The following is a 19,331-nucleotide window of genomic DNA, read 5'->3' on the forward strand; positions in this document are numbered from 1 at the left end:
ATGTTTACAGTTTTCTTTAATTATTGTGGAGCATTGCTTTATAAACTCCTTTCGTAGAGACAAACTGTTGATAGGAAGTATTAATTGAGCACTATCTCACATAACATTGATTTTTCGACACCATTTCGTTAAAACCTGAACTTTTAAATCGTTCCAAAAGTAACGTATTCGCCTGATTTAGCACTTCTAACTCCCTAAGTTTAGGAGACTATCTGAGCACTCCGTTTATCATGATTGAGAAGATAAAAACCTAATCACTCGACTTTTAAAGACAATTCCGAAGATAACTCAATGACTTCCAAATTGAAAAAAATGTCGGCATGGTGTATAGTATCAGGATATGGAGTGCTTTGAAGACGATACAATAATTTTAGAAGAATAAATAAAGATTTTAAAGATTATAAGCAATATTCTCCTATTTTTACAACGATTTATGTTACGTCATAATTTTTTTTTTTTTTTTTTTTGAATACATTTATTTTATTACAATCTGTCAGGTATGAATGACAATAAGTAATATATACATTAAGACTGAAAAGTTTTCGGAAATTCTCATTTAAAATTCGCGCGCTGTATATTTTTCGATATTTTAAGTTTATGTAGTTTGGCAGCACTGTCCTTAATTACTATGCCAAAAATGAGCGCGATCTGTCAGACAGTTCGTTTACGCAGCTGTTGAAACCAGTTCACCTCAGTAGTGCGGTTGCGAAATGTCTTCGACGGTCGTACGACCGTCCTGAAAGGCTTTGTACCACTCATAAACTTGAGTTTTCGATAAAACTGATCCCCATAAGCCTTTTGTAGCATTCGCAACGTTCTGCACACGAAATTTCGTTCGAAACACAAAATTGATGCAAACTCTTTGTTCAATATTTTTTCCATTGTTTTTTCGCGCAAACGCACTACTGAGGTGAACTGGTTTCAACAGCTGCCGTAAACGAACTGTCTGACAGATCGCGCTCATTTTTGGCATAGTAATTGTCCTTAATTTCTGCCAAACTACATAAACTTAAAATATCGAAAAATATACAGCGCGCGAATTTTAAATGAGAATTTCCGAAAACTTTTCGGTCTTAATGTATAATTATAAATCGTAATAATAATTATTACGATCTAAAAAAAGAAAGACACGTATGGACTATGCCCAGTGACATATCCATATATATTTAAAATAACAATATGTGATCTATAAATACATATCTAAAATATCTCTCGATGTTTTCCTTCTCAGCCTTGTAAAAATGTTGGAAGGGGACATCAGGTGTGTAACCAGCGGGTTTGGGTGCATATATATGTGATGAGCGTAATTCTTTAAAATACTGGCTATTTCTTCCTTGATTGTCGGAACATGTAATTGTTTGTGCAGCTGTTCATTCGTTATATACCAAGGTGCATTTGTGATCATTCGCAATGTTTTAGATTGGAAACGCTGGATAATTGCAAGGTTTGAGTCTGCTACAGTACCCCATAATTGGGCCCCATAACTCCATAATAAATACGTCATAATAAATTTTAATATATAAGAAATAAACTTTCAAATTATGTAATTAATAGAAGTAAATTATTGTGCTATACTTTCATATGTTACATATAAGTTTATGATATTTATTCATTGAATATAAATATATGTGATAAAAATACAAATAACAAATAAATTTATTTGAAAGGCCAAACTGTTCTACAAAGATATTTTACTAATCTTTTTCTATAGAAAATGCGAAGAATTATTTAGGGACAACATGCCAAATAAGTCATTGCAGAGGTTCAAGAACTTACTCTCAATAATTACCGCAGCTGATTTTGTTGCTCCCTCTTTCGGTACTTCAAAACCAGTTTTTGAAGCTATTAAGAAGAGCATATGTAACATGTTTATATACTGTTCTCTTTTATATATGTATATAAGTATTATTCACATTAAACACATGACCGATGTGTATATTTCTGGCGTTAACGGTTTAGATCAATTGTCAATTGATGTAAGTATTTATAAAGTCTAATATCTAATAAGTGCTAATCGTTATGTTTGTTGTGAACATAATTGTAGTATGGCAGTAATATATCTCTGATGCGCAATATATTCGGTGAAACTTGAAGGATGCCTTGAAAGTAAGAGTCGCCTATGTAAAAAAGTATAACACTTTTTTAAAAACGTTTCTAACTGCCAAGAGGCGACATAATTGGCATGTTAAAAAGATCAGACATTTAAGTTGACCCATTTTCTACAACAACAACCAATCGATGTTCTTGTATGTTTTTGTTTTTCTATTCTTAACGATATTAGAACCCCATTAATTAAAATTAACTTACGCCTTTATTTTGGAGTAAATAAAACTTTGCATACACACAAGCAAGTTCAAAAATTTATGTCTCTATGACGAATTTGCGGAATTTAATTTTATGCAACTGTAGATTTTTTTATTATTATTTAATCATTTTTAATAATTTATTTAGTTTTTGTGTTTTCATAGTTTTTATGGTTTTTTAGGTTTTTCAGTTTTAATTTTAGTTTTTTCGCAAAATATTTTCTAAATAATTTCCGCCTGCAGAGTTGTGCTCATGTTGAATTGGAATTTAACGGAAACATTTCCACAATAACTTTGGAGCACATGCAACCAAACAACGAAACTAGCTCATAGTAAGAGTAAGCGTTGGAGAGGAGCGCCTCCTGGCATTGCATTTGTTTTACGATATTCTTACCAGGAAATGCCGGAAATATGATTTATTATTTTTGAAAAATTTTTTATGCTTTTCCATAAAATATAAATTTTTCTCCTAGATTCGTTTTAATGTACTTTTAAATATTTAAGTATGTACTCTCGAGCTCTCAGAACCTTACGCAATTAAACAATATTGGAAGATTTATTCCATTTAGTGAAGAGGAAAAGAACAACAGCAAGAAAATGGCAAAAAAATAATAAATTGAATTCTAATTGATTCAATATTATTGATAAACGGGAAGCACACTTCTCCATTGGCCATAAAACGAAAAAAACGAAACACCTATTTTTCATTAAAGTGCTTACGGTTCGTTAATTATAGGCATGTCTTTAAGTTATTAGAAAGTCTGAATTCCCTCGTGTATTGAACTTGTTTGCATAACAATAATTTTATCCAAGATTTTTACTAATGACAAAATAGCAATTTTCGCAGAAACCATAACAATTATTAAATGGAAATAAATTATCATTCACCTTTCAAATGAAACTCAAATAATAATAACTAATTTTTCCTTATATTATATTTTTCAAAAATAATTATCAAGTACCTATTACTTTGCCGCGCACAAATAACTTGTACAAATAAAACGCATTGTATGCAATTTATTTTTGAAAAGCAAATACAACCTTGCGTTTTATTTTTAAGAAAACAAAAAAATGCTTATGCTTTGTATGTTTGGTGGTTTTTTGTTGAGATAAAATGTATTAGGGTTAGTGGAGGTAAAGAATTCATATTTTTTATTTAAAATGTTACATTCTAAATAAATTACATTTTAAAATGTAATAATAATAAACTAATTAATGCAGAATTAAGTGTTTCTAATCTCAATATTGTAATATCATAGATCTATTAAATATTTAAATTATATATTAAGCTTAGTAACTGCTTTAAGGAGCTTTTAAAAATATTATTCATATTACTGATTTTTAAGTCGATTTAGTTAAATGGGATTTGTCTTTAATATTGGTACTTTTGATAACGGGGTGGACTATATAATTAATATAGTTTTAAAAAAAATTTTGTAGTTTTTAAAATGAATATACTTTAACTATGTTATAAGGGATGCGTAATCATATTAGATGTAGTAACAAGAAATCTATTATTTTCTCCATAAGTGGCTTTGTATAATTTCAATCAGGTTAAGCTAGATAGCGTTAGAAAGATGAAATTTCGTACTGATTTTAACAGTTTGGTAATTAGTTAACTCAGTCAAAGATTAGCGAGCGTGAAAGATCGAGACTAGCAAAGAAAAAATACACCATATTTTACAGTTTTTCTTTGATAAAGGCGAAAACGCAAGCCAGGAGGCTGAAAATGTAAATAGTGTTTATGATCGTGATACTGTAACAGCCAATCATGCGCAATTTTTGATTTGTTTATTCGGTTTTTCGTTCCGGTAATTGCGATGTCAAAGACACACCATGGACTGTATGTCCAAGTGTCGAAAATGTCGATGAAATCATTGGAGAGTCAGACCGTCATTAAATCTTTGTTTACTGCTCGATTGCCTAAGAGTTATGGTAAAGTCAATCATAAATTGTGTAGACATTTTATACAAACATAGTTGTAATCAAAATGTATGTAAAATAAAAATATAGAATCAAATCTTTGTTTTTTCTATGTTAAATATTCTAAATTAAAATAACATTTCGGAAAGTAGTCTTTTTAATCCTTGATTACATAAAAATTAACTTATTAAATTTAATTTATATTTATTACACATTTAATTTTCTTTAATCTGACACACGCATACAACCAATGCCATATAGCGCATATATATATATGTACATGTAGAAAGTACAATTAGCTGAAGTCAAAGTACAAACTGAAAGCATCAAAATCGCGAAAAAAAATATAATTTTCCAATAAAAAGTTTTAATGGATAAATTAAAATTACTCACTGGAGTAAACAAATCGAGCAATTAAAAACAAGCGATATTAGTTACTTGACTAAACTGTAACCATATCAATTTTCACTTAACTTTCAATTTGCCTCAAATATATTATGTACATTTAAGTGACAGAATTTTTAAAAAAATAAGAAATTAAAAAAGTGCTAACTTACTGTACTAAAAACAAAAAAATAAATTCATAATATTTTTGAAAAAAACTTCTGAAAAAAACATTCTGCAACATTATTTACTAGAGTAATTAAGCCAAACCTTTAAAATTTTTTCATAACAATAAGAATTTATTTACTTGTAATGATTTACGTTTTAATAAAATATAATTCAACAAATAAAAATATGAAGACAACAAAAATTTGTTAATTTATACCAAAAATAGCAAATGCTGGTTATAAATTGCCCTATCAAATTAATTTTACATCAGCAAAAAGACCATTTCAAATCACTCATGCATGCACGTATACATATTTATATAGTAATAATTAACACCGAAAATGTTGGGTAACATCAGCAAAAAAACCTAATAAGAAAATAAAAAATAATGTGCTTGTTAATAGCATTAATATATGAATGGAAAAATTATTTAAAAAAAGTACGAGCTTACAAAAAACGAGTTTCACAAAAAAAATGTCTCTGTATAAACATTTTCAGTATTAAATAGTGCTAGCCAACAGTACTAAAAAACAAAACATTAATATTTAAAAAAAATTACTGTAGAAAGTTCTTCTACTTAATATTAAGAATCAAAATTAAATATATTTTGAGGTTTTCTAAATAGTATACGAATTCCTTTAGATAAATATTATAGTGAAAAGCATTTAGTATACTTTGTAATAAAATACATAGGTAGGTGAAAGAGAAGTTTCACTGAATTTTTTAGTAAATAACAACTTTAAATCTGTCTTCAAAAATTATCTGAAGCTTAACAGCAGAGTGAGTAGGTGTAGTATACGACTGAAGGGAAGAAGTACTTATCTTGCCAGTTTGCGCTGCACCTACTTCTGGAAGTGGTTTTGTTTACGAACTCGTTATAAATTTAAGTTAAAAATATTTCCACCGACAAATTTAAACTTAATTAAGTTGAAAAGAAGCAATCTGGAAAAAGAAATGCTTGAGTACAAATGTAATTAAAGTTGCAAACTTCGTTTCTTGTGGAACAAACCAAATTCACTAAATTTTTCCGTTTTTCTGCATTTTATTTGCATTCGTTCTTAACTAAAACAAACATAAAAACTTTTGCAATCGTTTCAAATTGTTTAAGCCGCATTTGTAATAAACCACATTTTCCACTACAAATTTTACACTGCAAAAAAACACAAGAGCTGGAAAAATACATTAAATATAAACTAAAAAGTGCCGGAAAAAAGCAGTTAACATAGGTTGAATGGTCCTTTGTTTGGTTAAGTTGCGCCTAACCGTAGCCAGTTTTGCAGGAAGTGTGGTGTGTGCTGTGTGGTTAAGGCAGTTGCCTCAATTATACATGTTAGCATTCATTAACAAAAGAAAAAAATAATAATTTGATGACAAAAAAAAAACAAAAAAGGATAACATTAAATTATTATTTCAGTCATTGAAAATGTTGACATTGTTAATATGCAAAAATAAAGTTCACAGCACTTTTTTCTAGTTCGAAATGATGTGTGCAAGGAGCCATAGGAGTGACGCTGGTTTTTTACTGGCACATTTTGAAAAATACGGGTATAAAGTTTTTTCTTGTATTTGTAAAAAGTATGCGGAAAAAGTTTTAATGTAATTTGTAACACATTTCATTTCGTTATTGAATTATTTAGTATGGAAAATGAGTTTTAAAATATTTACCGAAAAACTTTCATATTTTAACATTTATTTATAATTTAAACGAATTAAATGTGTCCCCTGCCTGGATATGAACTATGGAAAAAGTTTTTTGGACTGTTTTAAACTTATTTGGATTCGGGTAACAAATATGCAAACAGCTAAAGCGTTTTAATTTGATTAATATGTAAATAATGTTTTTCCTTTTTTAATTTGAAAGGACCTCCTCAAACGGAATAATTTAAGTGATTTTTGGCATATAAAATGATTGAATGCTTTTAATAAATTTCTTGGCTTTTATATAATTTATATTAAATAACTAAAAAGAAACTAAATTATTATAAAATATTTATATATATTGCAATAGCACATTTCAATATATTTTATTATTTTAATATATATTGTTGTATGGATGTATGTATGTTGAGCCCAGTCAGCACAACTGGGCACTTTTACTCTTAGATAGCTGGGGTACTACCCATCTCATTGACTAACTTATGTATTCCCTATAAGCTTCATGATTATCAGTGATTGATCTAAGATCTATATATTGTTGTGACCATAGAATCTATTAATATAGAATCCAGTAATTTTAAAAAAAGTTTTCTAAGTATGTCAGTTTAGTTTGGAATTAAATTGTATTGTATTATTGATTATTGGGAAAATTTTGTGTGTTTGCGTTTACTAAAACTAAGAGCAATAAAAACAGTTAATAAAAACTAAAAATAACTATTTAATTATATATCGAGATCCAGTGATCGCCAACGACCACATCGAAAACGTACGAAACAATATTATTGCAGAATTTATTTAGGTAACATATATCAACAAAGTGAATTTGTTAATGAACTTTCACAACAAATTAACAAAACTCCAAATTGGAGCACACAAGTCGAGCAGACTCTGAGCTTTAAATTTGGCAGGGCACGAATTCAACACTTGGTAATTATTAACGAATAATTATATATAAGGAAATAATTCCAAACCATTGATAATGTGTATTTGGCATTACTGACACCGAGAAAACATCAAAAAAGTCCAGAAATTGGTTATATCTAATCGTAAATTTAAATTGCATAAGATAGCTGAGACCGTAAAGATATCAAAAGACAGTGTATTTACAATTATACATGATCATTTGACCATGAGAAAGCTCTTTTCAAAGTGGGTGCCGCGTTTACTCACAGTCGATCAAAAACAACAACATGTTGATGATTCAGAGCAGTGTTTGGCCATGTTAACACATAATACATAAATCAGATTTTTTGCGTCGATATGTGACAATGGATAAAACATGGATCCATCGCTTCACTCCGGAATCAAAACGATCATCATCTGAGTGGACTGCAGCCGGTGAACCACGTCCGAAGCGTCCAAAGGCATAACAGTCACAGTCAGCTGGGAAGGTTATGGCTACAGTTTTTTGGGATGCACATGGTATAATCTTCATTGACTATCTCAAAAAGGGAAAAACAATCAATAGTAACTACTACACGGCATTACTGGATCGTTTGGAAGCAGAAATTGTGAAAAAACGACAGCATATGGCGAAGAAAAAATTTTGTTTCACCAAGAAAATACACCATGTCACAACACAAGTCAATAAAAACGATGGCAAAATTGCACGAATTACACTTCGAATTGCTTCCTCATCCATCGTATAGTCCAGATCTGGCCCATAGCGACTACTGACTATTCGCTGATCTCAAAAAAATGCTCGCCGGTAAGAAATTCATCTCAAATGAAGAAGTAATTGCTTAAACTGAAGCCTATTTTGAGGTAAAAAACAAATCCTTCTACAAGCACAGCATCGAAAAGTAAGAGAAGCGTTGGAATGATTATATAGTCCTTGAAGGAGATTATATTGATGAGTAAAATCGATTTTTGGCAGAAAAAATTTGGTTTTCTCAGTTAGTCACACGTCTTTTTAACTGATGTGTTATGTTCAATGCTATGTTTTTTGTTATTGTGAAAGATAAAAGGAGAGAACTTTAACGTTTTTCCTTTTTAATATTCGCTGAACACATTTTGTATGTTTTATTAAAGACACTTGTAAATAAAAAAAATATAATACCTACAAATGGAAGCCTTACTATTAGAAATAGACTTACCAATAATTAAGCATTTTTTTGATAAATACTTCGACAGATAAACTTGTTTATTATTGTAATCAGTAGCGTTAATCGAGTATAAATTACCTGAAAGAGAACAAGACAAATTAATAGTATTTTATTTACACCAATTTTAAATTTCTAAACAAATAATATATTGATTTTTAAATAATATGTACATAAAATATTAATATCAAATTTTTTAATATTTTTTTATTTATTTAATATTTAATATTTATGTTATTTGCTTAATTTTTAATAAAAAAATTATTTTTAATTTATGTATATAATTTTATTAAATTTTTAGTTTTTCTTTTTTTACTTTTTGCAAAACTGTTTTTATTAGGATTAGTTTAAAATCAGTACGGTATTATATTGACACAACTATCATTCTGTGCCATGGCAAAGCATTATCGTGAAAGATTTACGAATTATGGTTTTACTGATCCAACCACTTTCATACTCTATTTAAATATTTGTAACAGCCCATCTCATGGATAAAGATAACAGCATATCTCATGAAAAACGGAGGTGGGCTGTTCTCGTTAAAATCAGAGAAATCTTAAGTACTTCCTGCGGATGTCAATGTCCAACTTATATAGGTTCCTGAACTTAGAGATATTTTTGGCCATTGCAAGGTGGACGAGTTTGCCAACGCAGGCACTCTTTTCCTTGACAGTCTCTTCTCAGATATTGTCATCGCACTTGTAACAGCTAAACTGGCATATAAACAGAAATTACAAGAAAGCATGCTATGATAAAACTCAGTACCCTATAATACCCTTATTTAATATATATACCCTTTAATAACTTTTATCGCGGCTGTGGTTCTGAGGATGAGGAGGAAACTGTACTTCAACTCATTTGTCAGTGCCCATCTTTAGTTAGAAAAAGAGCTATAATATTTAGGATCTCTTGTGAAATTAGAGACTAAACCTAATTCATAGAATTGTTAGGTTGGTTCACCTATACGATCTATTTATTTAATGCTTTTAAGCGCAATTGTCATTAAGAAATGACACTACACATTCTTACATTCCTTCAAATCAACAAATTTCTTATTATCCTTTTTCGCGCTACAATCCTATTTAAAAGGATGTGTAGTACGTGTATGAACAATTTTTTAACTACCAACAAAGATGTTATGCAATTCCACTGCCTTTTTAAAAGTTAAATGGGTTTCGTTTTTAAATTTTTTCCTATTATCCTTTTACAAAAGCTACACTACAACTAATTGCTTCAATTGAAATAGCAATTTTCAAACAATTTGTAATTGTTGTAAATTTTTTTCGATAATCGAAAAAGGATGTCTTCAACAACGTGTTTAAACAATTGTCATAAAACGAATTGATTCTACTTGTCGAATTCGAGCTTTTATAGCAAATTAACAATTTGTGCTACAAATAGCACTAAAATTGAGTATGAAGATTGGATTTTGTTGTGTTATTGTTAAAGGACAGTTTACAAATGTTGATGTTGCCAGCGTTATTGCTTTTAGAAATGTCATTGCAATTGCTGCTACTGCGTATGTTGCTCTTGTTGCTCTGGTTGCCACCATTGTTACATTGACAAACTGCAATTGTCAACAAATTTGAAAATATTTGCGCTTTTCAGCTTTCAGACCAAATTGCTCTGAGTTAGCATTTCAAGCATAAAAAGACAATCCTAATGCGCTGACAACTTGAATGGCAGTCAACTCAATTGTTATCTTTGTTGATATTGTTATGAGTTAAATGTGTAACAACAAAAGAGGAATTAATAGAGAACATTTTCAATAGCTAGTGAGCCCTTTTAATAAAATAAAAATAATAAATATAAAGTGGCTTTTGAAAATGTATCTAAAGAATTCGTTCGTTTTTATTCTATTCCATTCTATTTCATTTATTTTTTTTATCATCTGAATAGAAAAGGACACAATTTATTTAATTTATTATTATTACACAACATTTCATAGGAAATGCATTAACCTACATTAATTTATAATATCATAAACTGAAAAATACTCATATAATATTGAAATATATTCTATATAATTATTTGCAAATATTATTTATGTTTTTCAGTACAAAATTATTCAATAAATTAACGGACCGCTATATTTTAGAAGTGGTAGTTCTAGAATATAAAGTTTATTGCGATCTGTCAATTCACTTTTTGTTTGCAAGCTATTCGATTTGACGCCCCAGTCATTATGTAGTGATTTAATTCTTTTTATTAAGAATGCAAATAATTTTAATTTTTAATCTAAATTATTAAAGGAGAATTTAAAGGTTTGTGAGTAAATGGGTTAGTTCACAAAAAAAAAAAATAATCGACATGACAAACGTCGAAGATGATCTACGCAAAGAACATCTAGAAACTTTTTCAATAGCAGAAACTGTTACTGAAATAAAATACAGAATGTGGTTAAGGAAGATCATATTTAATATTTAGTAAAATTTTAGGAATTCCGTTGGGATCAATTCAAACCTTTTATCTCAAATTTTGGATTGCTGGATGCTGTGTACATAATATGTACGAAATTTGCTAACAATGCAAAAAAAAATTATTCGAGTATGACCTTGTCATCAACAACAATTAGACTGTTTTAAAAAAGATAAAAAGTATTCTATTAACCTCAAAGGACGAAAACCATAATATGTTTAGAGATACACAGATTGTACTGAAAATGTAAAATTTATAAACTATTGTCTGACAAAGATAACATCAATTCTGACTGCGGAAAAATGCACTCGGAGTCTCTAATCGAAAATAAAGGTGTTAAAAATTCACTGCCTAAATGAAATTGATATAAATATCTAGTCAATGGGCGCTCCACTATTTACATTTACATTTACTAGACATTTACACTGCGATAAATTATAAAAAAGATCACAAACATAACATTGACACCACCATATTTTTGTCGATAACTCCAAAAGAAATACGTTGCGATGCAACGCTTGAGCTCTGTATCTCTGTGAAGGTAATTAATCTTTGCAGAATTACGTCAGCAGTATCAATAGTTTCATCCAGGTAGAAACGAGTCGTTTCGAAACTCTTGATACTGTGCTTCAAGCAGGATGATCCTTTATCATATGATCTCATTAATTTCGTTAAAGAAGCAATCATATGCACGCCAGGAGTTCATCGTAATGGTCAATTACCATTGCATATTGCAATGTAGACCTCTCTCTCTTTCTTTTAACGGACAAAACTCACACTCGCTTATCCTACTTCAGCTTCGGTATGACGCTTTTACAGCCCCTCAACACTTTTGTGAATTAAACTGGGCCATTACAAAACAAATAATCAAGGAAAGGGCGATTTTTTTGCGGCTGGTGTACTGGGAAGTTTTCCCAGGACTTACACAAAGCAAAGTACTGATCAAACCATAATCCTACAAAAACATTCTTAAATTCTTAAAAGGTAAATTAATGTTGCTAACGGTTTTATTAAGAGCTCTTCCCCATATTAAGTTCAGGACTTTGTTCACAAACCTTTAAAGAGCTTTGAGTAATAAAAATTGAATTTGGTACAATATCACTCTTCTGGCCGCAGTACCAGCTTGTTAAGCGGACTCACGACAATAGTTGTAATAACAATAATGGCGCAGAAACATGCAATCACAGAATGATGAAATAATACTAGGATTGTTCTGTTTAGAATCGTTGGTCCCTTACTAGTTAATGATTAGTAACGCATCCGAAAGTACCATGAGCATTACGAAATTCATTCGTTAGCTAATTTATATCTAACGGTTTCGCTTGCTTGATCGTGTCGTAAGAACGAATGACCATGTCTCAATGACAGATCAAGTTGAGAGTGCAGCAAACGAATTGATGTACGAGACAGGAGAAGGTGCACAGACCAAAGTCAGAAAAGAGATTACTATGGTGAAAAAAAAGTATTTTATGATTGTTTTGTCACAATGAATAAAATTTGGGTCAACTGCCCTGATTATAAATTAAAACAAAAAACGAAAAACTAGTGCGTGCACAGTTCTCTGTTCCGAGTTATAGATACAATACATACAATATTTAATTGGCGGATTATTATTTCAAATTTGTAAAAATACTTGAGGAAAGTACAAAAAGAATTATTATAAAGCAGTATAGTATATCAATTCGAGAACTCTATGTTGAACCTAGTAGTATAAATTACAACCTAGTAAATCTGCATCTTATGAATGAATTGCAATAAGATTTTAACCAACCTTTAGAAGTATTCTTCCATATTAATTATTATCGGTTATTATATCTAGTTTTATTTGTTATCTTGTTAATTTTACTAAAAATGACCAGCAAAAAAAAATCGAGTACATATGTAGATATATACCTCTGCTTCATATATATCCTCAGTATGAACAAATTTTTTATTGAAATTTAAATTAGCTTTTCGAAGTTTATTCTCATTTTATATAAGAGATTGAAATAACTCTTATTTGTGTATTCAATACAAAAACAAAGAACAGTCAACACAAAAGCGCTAACAATTTAAGCACAATTACACAAATGTTTGATAAATAATTCAGAATAAATTTCTGGCATTAATTTTTTTCCCATGTATACGCTGGCAGCAGCTAATAGTGCAGTCAATAGATACTTTCAATAGTTCAAAATGCAATTCGAACATCAGCTGCAGCAAGTCCATGCCAACAACAATGCGTGACATAAAAAAATTATCGCAGTTGCAAATAGCATGCAACGAAATAAATGTCAAATGCAGATAAAATGCAAAAAGTGCATTTGAAGTCGTGAATTCAGCAGATAAACGCCGAAAAGATTCTATGCAGTCGATTTTTATTTGTCGCGTGTTTATTAAAAATTCAATAGTTTTAAATAACAAATATTTATCTACGTCGATGTAAATCATCATTTAACATTTCCTAGAACAGTACTGATGGGTTTGGATTTTTTGGACGAATGGTTTTTATCGCAAGGTAAGCAAAAATAAATTTCATAAAACTATTTTCGCAATTTTAAGCATATAATTTTTTTTTTTTTTTATTTGTAGTGGAAAAAGTTTTCAATTAGTAAAAATTTTTTAAAAGTAATTTAAAGTTTTAAATATTTGTTGTTATTTTTTTTAAATGGTGAAATGTTGCTCTACCATTCTGAAGCAGTTTACGCATTTTTGAATATTTATGCTCCTTAAGCATCTTTAAATAAAAATTGAATTTATGATTGCACTTGCGTAATTTTAATTAAATTTATCATGTGCAAGGGTGTCGTGATCGAAGGAAACCCTTTTACTCAAAAACGCTTTATATATGCATTTAATCAACTTGTATAAAAAAATAATTATTTTGTTATAAAAAATGTTCACACAAAAATTTTCAACATATATATGTTTTGTCTTAATTCGTGTTTTTGCTGCTGAAAACCAGCACTTATTTATTTCTTGAATTCAAATTTTCTTTGAAATTTTTTTTTAATTTGTGTATTTTTATTGAACTTACATGTATAAAAGCACAAAAAATATTTTTGAACATATTACTATATAAAATCTGGAGATACTGAACATAGAAATAAAATATGGAAGAAGAATGTTTTATATTAAAAATGACTTACTCTTGGTGAGTTAGTAATTATTATGTACTTATTAAGATTGAACGGAAAAATGTGTATAAAATTTTTTAGACTGATTAACTGATATGAAAATAAGAAACTATTTAACATGATAAGTTAGAACTTCATACTATTGAAATTTTTAATATATGGTATATATATAATATATACTTCCAGATATTTATTCACATTCATATTTCATAAAAATACTATTTGTTATTGTTTTAAAATTCTAAACATATAGAATAATATTCAAAAACAAAAAGTAAATTATTTATACATGTACACTTTTATTTTTTAGTGCTGTTACCGTGTCTTTTTTATTTTCTTATATAAATTTTTAAAACAGATAAACAACACTTTGAATGCTGTATATATTTATATATAATTAAATTATTGTTTGAGGTAATTGTAAACTGAATACGTGCGTGAGTGAAGTAATTGGGTTTATGTGACAATAATAATTTCCATCAAAAAGCAATTTATATGTATGTAGTGTATGCTATTACTAGAATGTGTGGAAAAGTAGAACTACTTTCAGAAGTTCTACTTATTCTTAAATAAAGAATCTATACTTTCTATTTGTATATACATGAAATGTTATCCAACTCAGACAACACTAATTAGTAGATGATGAAAGTAGATAATTGATTCAAAAATTGTAAAGTACCGCTTTCTTTGTACACACATTAGTCGTATTAAAAAGAAAAAAAAGTTTCTTACAGAACTGCATTCCATCAAAAGTTTAGTAAAATATTGTTTGATTATTCTGACCGGAAATTTGTGGCATATTGAAGTATTCTGAAATAAAATCTCATTTATAATAGGGCTAATACAATGAATTGCGTAAATAATTTAGGTAATTAATTATTTATGCGACGAAATTTTTAAACGAAATAAAATTATTAAAATGTTATTGTAAAAAATTATGTAGTATTGTTTTTTTTTTATTAAATTGGGAGTTATACATATAAACATAAAAAAAAAATTTTGTACAAATATTTTATGAAGAACGAATATGTATTTATAAAAAATGAAAAAAAATACTTTATTAAAAATATATAAAAATATATAAAAATTCTAGCGGACCCGTCAAATGTTGCCCTGTATGATATACTAAGTGATTAGGATATTAAACAAAGTAAGAAATGAAAGACAAATAATGTAATAATTTTGTTATTCTATAGTTTGAAATAACATCAATTTTTCTAAAAACAATTCGTAATAATCAATAATGTTTGTATAATTTCATCTTAATGCGAGTTGAGGAACAATATTTTTAGTAAATTCTTGAGGAGTATAAATGAATAAACTTGACGGTTTTCCAACGCGAGCACATGCCACATATATTTGATCATGTGAAAAGACCTGATTTTCTAGATCAATCCCACAAATCGACATTATTTAACCTGGTGACTTATTAATAATCATGGCAAATGTCAAGCGAATCGGAAATTGCAGACGTCTGAATGAAATTTGTGAGTCTGAAGGGATCATTGGGATTCGTGGCAGGAGAATAGCTTCACCTTCAAATTTGCCATTCAAAATTTTAGCTTCAAGTACATTGCCCATAATTTTTTTTATGACTTATCTCGTGCCGTTACATAGTAATGTCACTTTTTTTATTTTTAATCAAAAAATAATAATATAATAGTTACGAAAAGCAACAGAAGAAGTTGTATTTGGAAGATTCTTTCTGATAAATATCTAGAAAATACTCTTTTTTTTTGTCAATTAACTGAAGATTTTTTAAATAATTTCAAAACCCTATTGACTCTCATAAGTAAATTGCATAATTAAAGTTTTCTATACCTATTCCGATAATTATAGTAATATATTGGTTTACTATATTAAACTGATTAGACTTATATGTAATCCGAAATATAAATAATAACAACAAATATACATGGGTGAAAAAACAAGTCGATTTTAGTTGTTATCGCAAAAGGTTGCCATCTTTTAATGAAGGATATTACCAAGGATTCTCAAATATTATAGTAAATGTTACAAATGCTGCTTTAAAACCTAAAGAAAATATAAAAGCACTGGCATTAACTATAGAGGAAATACTTTTGTATTAGCAATAAAACTTTTTTCATATTACAAGATATTAAGGACGAATTGCAATTTCACAATTTTTGAGTAAGCTAGCTTTTTGCATAACATCTTGAATCCACCTACAGAACCTGCAAGAAAGGATACACCCGTCATCAATGATTGTTTGAAGACATAGTGGTTTTACTGGTGACGAATGCATGACACATATGGTCCAAAAATGTTATAATTGTAACATAATTAACGATATATAGGAATCATATAAAATTCTCAGCCGGAAAAGACGAAAGAGATATCACTGGTTGTCAATCAGTGGTCAATGGTCCTTTCTCTCCATATAAGTTGGGTCTAAGTGTATCATTTATTAAAGTCTACTTAGATATAAAAATATTCGATAACTTATCTACTTTTCGGCAAATCATATAGAAAACCCCGTCAAGTGGGAAGAGTGCGATAAGAGATCAGAATGGTATATGTTAATCGATCAAATTTTGATTGCATGCATGACTTTTGGTAGGACTAAAATTGTAAACAGCACTACCTTTGAAGTCGCGGTATGGACTGATTTACACCCTTATATTTCAGTTATAACGACGCGCGCCCCTTTATTTTTATTTTTTTTTTCTTTTTTCACGTTTTTACAATTTTTATATAAATTTCTCTACTTAACAACTTCAAACTTTTGCTCTACTTTTTGATTTTTTTTTTTGACAATTTAAAAGTGCAAAAAATGTTTTAATTTTTTTATTAAAATGACGTTTTTAAATTATTTACATTGGCTTATGAAAGCGTTTAAATTATTAAAACTTATAAAACACTATTAATGTTGTTTTAATTATCCATTTTAAAATATTTAAAATTTTCAACTATATTTAATAACTATATATATGAACTATATATTCAACTACATATATTTTTTCGAGGTTTCTTAACAATTTCCAGAATTTTAGACCTAAAGAGTATTTCTATTCTATGAAAAACAAACTTAATAAATATTAAAATTATTAGAAGCAAAATATAAAATAAATTTGTATTTATTTGTATTTTTTCATTTTCTTATAAGTATTTGTTATCAATTTGTTTGTGTTTAAATTTTTCTTTAATTTTATTAATTATTTCACCTTTTTCATCTTCATTCCATTTTTTCATTTTTTATTAATCATTTTTGTGTAGGTTTTTATAAGTATTTTATATCAATCATTAAATACTCAATCCTATTATAACTTTTTTCTATATAGATTTAACTATTTGCAAATTTAAAATACATATATGTCAAGCGAAAGCTGTAGTCTTTAAATTTTCCGTTCAAAACTAAAATTTCAAATTTTAGAAACTAAAACAAGATTTATTTCCTGACAGCCAAATAATAAAAAGTTCCTTTGTCGCATATCTGAAATAGTCTGCATAACAGCGTAAACTAGTTGCCTCTAGATACCTCTAGATTAACATACTAGACTGAACGCCTTTTCTACGAATAGCCGTATTGCAATCCCTGCCCCTGCAGTCTACGGTCGAAGGTTGATTTATGACAATTTTTTGAGACAGGAAAGTAGTAAGTGAGCCTATACTTCCTCAGCAATCAGGGGCTCCCTTCTTTAACACACTCGCCGATATCTCCAGCATTAGCATTGACCAGACTCTTGCCTTCATAAATGCCTCTGGCTGGTTCTAGCTTGACCTTTTTTCTGCCCTTTATTACGAGGATTTGTGGGTTCAAAACAGCTTTCTTAGCTAATTGTGAAGGAATCGTTTCTCCATCCACTAACTAACTAAAAACGTATCACTTACTTGCATATCAGCGCGCCGACAGTTATGAAGCTGATGAACAGTCAAACAATGACTCGTATCAATTATTTTCTAAACATCCTCATTCAAATCGATACCAACAAATTTGATATATTCAAAAACAAAAAAAAAGAGAATTTAGGACACAAAAGAAATCATCCTTTGGGAAGGTTGATCAAGTTGCATTATTACTAACTTACTATGTCTATGACTATGCAAATTATCAAATTAAAACGAATTTAAGTAGTATCAATTTTTTATAGCCAGATTGTCTAGTAAGTAATTATGCGCAGAAATTTATTTGTTCTCTCTTTGAAGGGAGAACCATCAATTACTTACCTATTGCGCAATGACTCATCAAATGCAATAAACCTAATTAAAATTATTGGAAAATAAAGGATCGCAAAAACTCTTTCAAACTGATGTCGAAGTCCCCATTAAAAAATCTAAGAAAATCAGTTGGTTAACAGTTATTACTAAACCAGTAGAATGCAGGGGACATCTAATTAACATAGCATAAATAATAATAATAGCATAATTGTGAGATAAATTTAAATAAAATTATGTTGGTAACTCTGTAAAATAACAAATGATTTTGCAAAATTTAAAATAACAAATCGTTTGAAAACGCTACGTTTTTTTTGTTGGGCAAAGAATAACCTAGAGAAAATTTTAGTTTTTCCCACTTTCGCCTTAATTTTTTTTATTGTATATTTGTTTCAATTTAGTTTTGTAAATATTTATTACCGAGTAGTCATACATTTCTTATATTAATAACAATCACCGTAGTAAAAAACAAGGTACCCATAAACGATCTTCGTGAAACCCATTAGAAATTTATTCTTACTTACTTACCTATATTTCACTTATACTTTACTTATATTTACTATTAATTTTTATATAATTATTTTATTATTTATTTTTTTTTTTTATTAGTAAATAAAAACAATTTTTGGTCTATGGTACTCTATTACTAGTACTCTATTTGAAATGTATTTCAAAAAAAAAATTTTTTTCAATATTTTTTTAAATTAATAAATCAAAAAAAAATTTTTTTTGACCTATGTCAAAAAATTTATTTCAAATTGGGGAGGAGGAAGAAGAAAATACTGAGAAAATTTTTAAATCTATAGAAAATTAGAAATAAATATTTGTCAAGTGAGTTTTTGGGTTGTCCGAACAACTATTTTCAATATCGCCAAACATCCATTATCGGAAGTTATCTATTGATTTAATTGTCTTTAAGTAATATTCAGACTACAAGTGTCAGGAATTGAACCTTCTCAAATTTAAACGATGGATCTTCGTGTTAACACTCTATTCCAGCGTTATTTAATTTGCATTTTATTTATATTATAATATATATTATTTTATATATATTATATAAATTATATTATTATTTTATATATATT

This window comes from Teleopsis dalmanni, chromosome 2 (genome assembly GCF_002237135.1).
Source record: "Teleopsis dalmanni isolate 2A chromosome 2, ASM223713v2, whole genome shotgun sequence".
NCBI classification, from domain to species: Eukaryota; Metazoa; Arthropoda; class Insecta; order Diptera; family Diopsidae; genus Teleopsis; species Teleopsis dalmanni.